The 6,000-nt window shown below is 39.2% G+C and overlaps 1 protein-coding gene across 2 annotated transcripts in view; it reads left to right on the top strand.

The window, feature by feature from the left end:
- SNTB1 (syntrophin beta 1) overlaps positions 1–6,000 on the top strand; it is a 277,787-nt gene that overhangs the window by 126,951 nt on the left and 144,836 nt on the right. The gene's annotated exons all lie outside the window — the stretch shown is intronic.

Genomic DNA, 6,000 nt, shown 5'->3' with positions numbered 1-6,000 from the left:
AAAAAAAAAAAAAAAAAAAAAAAAAAAAAAAAAAAAGATTCAGTTTTTGCCCTGTTGGGTATAAATTTAGTGAAGACTTGATATTCCTTTCTTTCTTTCTATTACTCCCTTTCTCTCCTATCCCATGCCTGTCCCACCATTGCATCTTAGAATACATAATTTGTCTGATTTCACAGGCTTACATCTGGAGGGAGATTTGCTTCAAGATGAAGCACATCTTTGAGTCTCACTTATATGTGATTTAGATGGAATTTAGAGAGATTTTGGATTTTAGACTTTTGAGTTGATACTGGAATGAGTTAAGAATTTTGGGGGCTATTGAGATGGAATTAATATATTTTGCATGTGAGAAAGACATTAATTTGGATGTGCTAAGGTCAGAATGCTATGTTCTAAATGCTGGTGTCTCTCCAAAATTCATATGTTGACAACTCATCTTCAACGTAGTAGTATTAAGAGATGGAGCCTTTGGAAGGTGATTAGGTCATAAGGGCTTCACTCTCATGAACAGCATTAGTGCCTTTATAAAAGAGAGCCAAGGGTGCCTATTTTCCCCTCCTGCTATATGATGACACATAATAGACATCATCTGTGAGGAATGGGCTCTAACCAGACATCAAATCTGCTAGTGCCTTGATCTTGGACTTCCCAGCCCCCAGAACTGTGATCAATAAATTTATATTGTTTGTAAATTTCTCAGTCAGAAGTATTTTGTTATAGCAGACTAAGACATTACCTAACAGACTAAGACATTATCTATAAAATGTGGCTAATAATATGGTCATGTATGATTGTTATGATTAGATGACTTAATGTTGGCATCCTCTAATTCCTGGCAGGATAACTATGGTGTAAATGTAGCTTTCAGTCAAAATATCCTCTTTGCTGGGTGCAAGAAAAGGGGAGTTTTTTTCCTCTGCACTCAGAGCCCAGGAGAGATACCTTCCAGGCCATATTTCTAAGCTGTCAAGCAGAGATTATTTTGTGAGACATTCTTTCACAGACATTTTTAAGGCTTTTGAGATTTCTGGCTCTTTGTAGGGACCTCAGTTCCATTTTCCCAACTTACGGATTCCCAATACCTTAGTGATCTTTTTTGTTTGTTTGTATCTTCATCTTCTTTGCTGAAGGTTTACTCAAATATCTGGTGAGCCATTGCTATCTGTCCATATTTTACACTGAGAAAAACTTATTGGAACCTATGTGGGGAGCGGGGAGAGGGATGTCAGCTGGCAAGAATTCACATAGAATTAATGGCTTAGTGACCCAAGCCTTACTAAGAGATCCCTCTCAATTCTGCAAATACCAGTATTTAGAAGTTTTACCCAAGCCGGTTCAGTTACTCATGGGAGAACCATTCTGTCTTTTTGAATATGGATTGGGGGTGGACAGTGGGAGAATACTCACCTTCCAGTGTTCTGAGAGTCCCAACACTCAGCATACAGACTTCATTTAGGGCTCTCTTTTCAGGGCTATGTCTCCCTCACCCTGTCTCTGCAGGTTCTGAACCTGTGTTGGTTGTACAGAGCCAAGGGACTCGCGTCTGGCTGGAATTCTCTCTCTGTGGCCCTTTAGATTATAGCATTTCATATGCTTCCTCCACTCTGCAGAGTCAGTAACTCGGCTCCATCATCTCTGTGCTCCAAACATATCGTGCTTGTCTTAGTCTCCTGTGAGTTTGGACCTACTTTACTGTCTTTTTACTGGATCTTATAAAAGGCAGGAGATCAACATGAATGGCCAAACCTCTGTTTTTCCCAATGAGAATCCTTGTATAATTTGCATCTTTGTATACAGCAGAATACACAACAGGTTCATTTAATGGGCTTAAAAAATATTTTTATAGCCTTGTTATTTTTAAGAAAATGTGTTTTCTTCATAGATAAACTTTGGCATTCATTCTAATTATCATACATTTTTAATCAGTGTATGTGAATTAATGAGGTTTCACTGACAACGGTAAGCTAGTTAAAAAAGAAATTTAAGTACCTCTGGTTTACCTTGAGAAAGAGTTGAGGAGAGGGCTCACCAAGCATGGTTCCATGACTTCATCCATACACAGCTCCTTATGAGTTAATTTGCCCATTGCTGTACTTATCAGCACCATTCCAGGAAAATTTTAATTTCCCCTCTAAGTGCACTTTGAGAGGCTAAACTTGACCATTTGGATGCTGAAGGATTTTTGCTAATGTTGATACAATATATAGGTCTCGATCCTTTGCTCTTGATACATTAATTGAACTCTATTTTGTTTGTGAAAAGCTGCCCAAGGATTTTCAAGCAGAGATAATGATGCTTCTGAAAATAACTCCAGTGCTATCATGTAGACATCCTCTATTCAAGCAGGCATCACCTAGCCTAGAGATTCTATAGTGTAAAGCAGGGCATCACAAAGACACCCCTGCTCTTTCTTCTTTTGACACATGTGAAATTTGGATTGCCTTAGTGGAGAATGAGTTTAGGACACAGCACTGCAGATACATTTAAAGCAAGACCTATGTGGACATATAAGGTGTGTATCTATTGGCTGACAGTCCCTTTAATCCTTAACAATACTGTAATAGGAAATGTGACATTGCTCATATGTTGAACCTGATTGAGATATTGCTCCTTTTCTTAAAATTCAACTTCTAAATAGATAGTTTTGATCATCTTGGTTCTTTGCTGGAAGTTGAGGCTGCATCAGTGACAGAGTCCTTGTCCTGACATAGTTTCCCATTAGGTAGGGAATATCTACAAGTAAGTTGGTAATTAACCAAACAATATCATAAAAGACAATGAGGAAATTACAGGATGCTATGGAGGCTTTCTCGCAGGAAGGACACTGAATCCAAAGTTCTGTTGTTAAAGCAGGGTGGGTGTTGTCAACAGGGAATGATTCTCAAAGCAAGTGATGTCTGTGCTTAGACTTGAATAATACAGTAAATGTTATCCAGGTCAAAGGTTGAGATAGAAAGACAGGGAGCGTATTCTCAGCAAAGGAATTAGTGTAAGTACAGACAGTCAGGCAGGAAAAATCAGTTCTATAGTTCTGTTGAAGAATGGGAAGTTTAGTTTCATTGGAGCAATCCATAAGAAGAATGTGTCTATACCTACTGTGTATCCACAAAAATCAAAAATTCAAAAGAGAGCAAAAAAGAAGAATGTCTCAAGAGATGAGTCGGGAGAGGTCATCACGATGAAAGCTAAGCCACTTTATGATTTGGACTTTATTCTAGGAAGGGTCTGAAGCCATGGAGTGATGTAACAAAGATCTCTCTGGCTGTAAGGTAGAGCATGGATCGATACAAGGCAAGACTAGAGGCTGGGAGACTAGTTAGGATGCTGTTGCAGAAATTTAGGTGAGAAATAATCCTGACTTTTACAAGGGTAGGGCAGTGATTCTGAAGAATAGTTAGATACATTTGAAAGAGTTAAAGAGAGAGAATTGGCAGGAGTCGGTGATAAAATGTGCTTGGAGGGATGAGGCAGTATTCCAGAAGTAATTTCGCTCAGAGCCATAGTCAACCACACACCTGGCCACTGTCACCTCACTTATTACACTGGTCCTGAGTCAGTGGGACTGAGATCAGGTATGTCTTGATGGAGGGCAGGAGTAGGTGGAAGCGAAGGAAAGGTTTAGGCTTTTGGAGACATTGCTTGAATTGAGACTTAGTGTGTGACTGCATTGTGAGAGTTTTGTGTTCCTTACTGGATTTCCAAGCTTGTTAAGGACAGCAGCATCTATGGTTTTTCTTTTGTATTTGCCAGTTTTTAGAACAGCACATAGAAATCACTCACTAAATACAGAAGGATAAATGCAGTGATATCAGTCAGGACACAGGTGTCATCCCTGAAATGTCAGCTAAAGAGCATAATGCAGAGACTATAGACAGAGAAGGGGCTGTCTTGGGAACCAACAAGGGATAGAGAAGCACACAGGGCTTAGCAGCCAGTGGGAAGCTCTTACCACCCTTGGGTCTGAGGAGCAAAAAGAGCAAGTTAGTACAACCTGAAAAGGACTATAGCCCTGGAAGAGGAACTGTGGCCCAGCTGGGGTTAGAGGTAGGTTGATACCCTAACCTTTCTCTTCCACCATAGAATCTCTGTCGGGGTTTCTGGTTGGCCATGCATAATTGGAAACCAGAGGAGAGGGAGGAGCCTGAGTGATGCCCTTTAGCCCCTAGAGGTTGACCTGTTGGAGCATGGAGCAAGGCAAAGAGTGGCAAATAATGAATTTGGAGGCAAAAGAAAAAAAAGTCACAAAACTGTATTTACATTCTGCCTCTTCAAAAATAGCTCTGATATGTATAATACAAGTGATAACTTGTTATAAGAAAATGTTAATCCATATACTTCATTTCCTGACCCTGTTGGATAAAAATGTCTTCGGGAGCCCAAAATCAATATTTATAGCTTCCTGTTTAATAAAAGTTGCTATGCCCACCTAGAGTTTTAGCAAAGATTTCTTTTAGCCACTGTGATATAAGCTGGATAGAGAAGAGACAATGGAGAAGCTCAGAGGAAGACAGAGTTTGCTTTGATCAAGCTGGAAGCTGCAGAAGGGCCATGTTACAGGGAGGGAATAAGGCAGCTTAGCTCTGAAATAGGCTTGGAGATTAGTTGTTTTGCTCTTCTCAGAAAGTGGCTGAGGTCTACAGAGACCATGTTCTTCCATTATGACAAAACTGAAGGCCAGAGAAGGCACCAGTAACAGCATTGTCACACTGTTAGGCTGGTTTTGATAGTGACATATGCATAAAAAGGCAGCAGAGAGACAGACAGGATATAAGGAGAGGAAGAGGGCACATTGGAGCAGTAACTATTCTCAGTGGAAATCAAAACGCTAGGCTGCGAAAATGTTTTTTAACATTAATTTGCTTTCATTTAAAATGCCAAATCATTTACCCTTTATGTGCACACTCTCACTTATAATGTGGTGTTTTTTTCACCCTAGAATAAAACCCTCTCCAGGATCTCTGTTATGAAACACAGAATAAAGGCCAAGAAGTGCAATTTGTTTTCATTGCCTGTATTGTTAAACATTCAGACAAATGTTTCCTCATGTTACCTGGAAACCAAACCCTAGATCCAGAAGTTAGAATTCTGGGAGCTATTTTCACAAGCACTCCATCAATATTTTTTACCAAATCCGTTGCACAGTCTGGAAAAGACAATTGACTTTCAGGCCAGGCCAACCTGGATTTCATGACCATCTTTTCCACTTATTATCTGGGTGACTTTGGCAATTTACTTAACTTCTTTGAATTTTTTTTTTTGAACATATGAAATGAGGATGCTGGTATCTCTATGTATATATTATTTTTAGAATTAAGTAAGTTAACATCTGCCTAATGCCTGGGACATACTAGACACTCAGCAAATGTAATATCCTCCAATTTCCCACTTAAAAAAAATCCAGCCCTACTAAGATTGTCAAAGAATTCTTTCAGTATCATGAAGATGTGTCAAGAATTTTCAGATGGATTTATTAAGTCCTAGGAAAGTCCTGGGTAAATTCAGTTGAAAAGTATAAAACAGTCGTTTGGGTAAATGAAAACCACATCATGATTTTATATATTTCTGTCTAATCCTGCATATGTAGTAGCTGACCGTTTGAAGAACTGGGTCAGTTTGCAAATAGCATCTTTAGATTAATTTATCCAGAAAACACAGAGACAGGCCTTGAATCAGTAAGAAGGTGTAGAAGGCTTCCAAGGCCATATATGGCTTTATAGAAATACTCCAATAAATTTTTATGGCACAGTTCTCTGGCCTACTGTCAGATATGTAGAAAAGGAGAGTGACAAATAAAACAGGGTTTACATGAGCCAGGGTGGAAATTTGGAACAAAATATTTCTGTGGACACCAGAGCAATCCCAGGGTTCTGTTGACTTCCATGCTCATTGGGTTTCCTGGCTTTACAAATCTATTCTCATTGTCTCTGTGTATAAAGTTGGGTTTTGTTTTTGTTTTTGTTTTGTTTTGTTTGAGATAGGGTCGGTCTCTGTCACCCAGAC

This window comes from Cebus imitator, unplaced genomic scaffold (assembly GCF_001604975.1).
Source record: "Cebus imitator isolate Cc_AM_T3 unplaced genomic scaffold, Cebus_imitator-1.0 Scaffold68, whole genome shotgun sequence".
Classification (NCBI taxonomy): Eukaryota; Metazoa; Chordata; class Mammalia; order Primates; family Cebidae; genus Cebus; species Cebus imitator.
The sequence above is the reverse complement of the archived record's forward strand: the minus strand, read 5'-3'. Positions and strand labels throughout refer to the sequence as shown.